This window comes from Lagopus leucura, unplaced genomic scaffold (assembly GCF_019238085.1).
Source record: "Lagopus leucura isolate 7727_CA_CO unplaced genomic scaffold, USGS_WTPT01 32274-0_obj-0_obj, whole genome shotgun sequence".
NCBI lineage: Eukaryota > Metazoa > Chordata > Aves > Galliformes > Phasianidae > Lagopus > Lagopus leucura.
The window spans coordinates 1,839-2,189 of record NW_024966010.1 but is presented as its reverse complement, the minus strand read 5'-3'; positions in this window follow the sequence as shown (position 1 = coordinate 2,189).

The following is a 351-nucleotide window of genomic DNA, read 5'->3' as shown; positions in this document are numbered from 1 at the left end:
GTCCCTATGGGATCCTGCGGTCTCTATGGGGTCCCTATGGGATCCCTATGGGGTCCTGGGGTCTCTATGGGGTCCCTATGGGGTCCCTCTGGGTTATGGGGTCTCTATGGGGTCCCAATGGGGCTTTGGGGTCTCTATGGGGTCCTGGTGACTCTATGGGGTCCCTGTGGGGTTCTATGGTTGGTTAGTTATGGGGTATTTATTTATGGGGTATTTATTTATGGGGTATTTATTGGGGTCCCGGGGGTTATGGGGCACAATGAGGGCAATATGGGGCTCTGTGGGGACCCTATGGGGGTTTCGGGTGTCTGTGGGGTCCTGGTGACTCTATGGGGTCCCTATGGGGCTTCG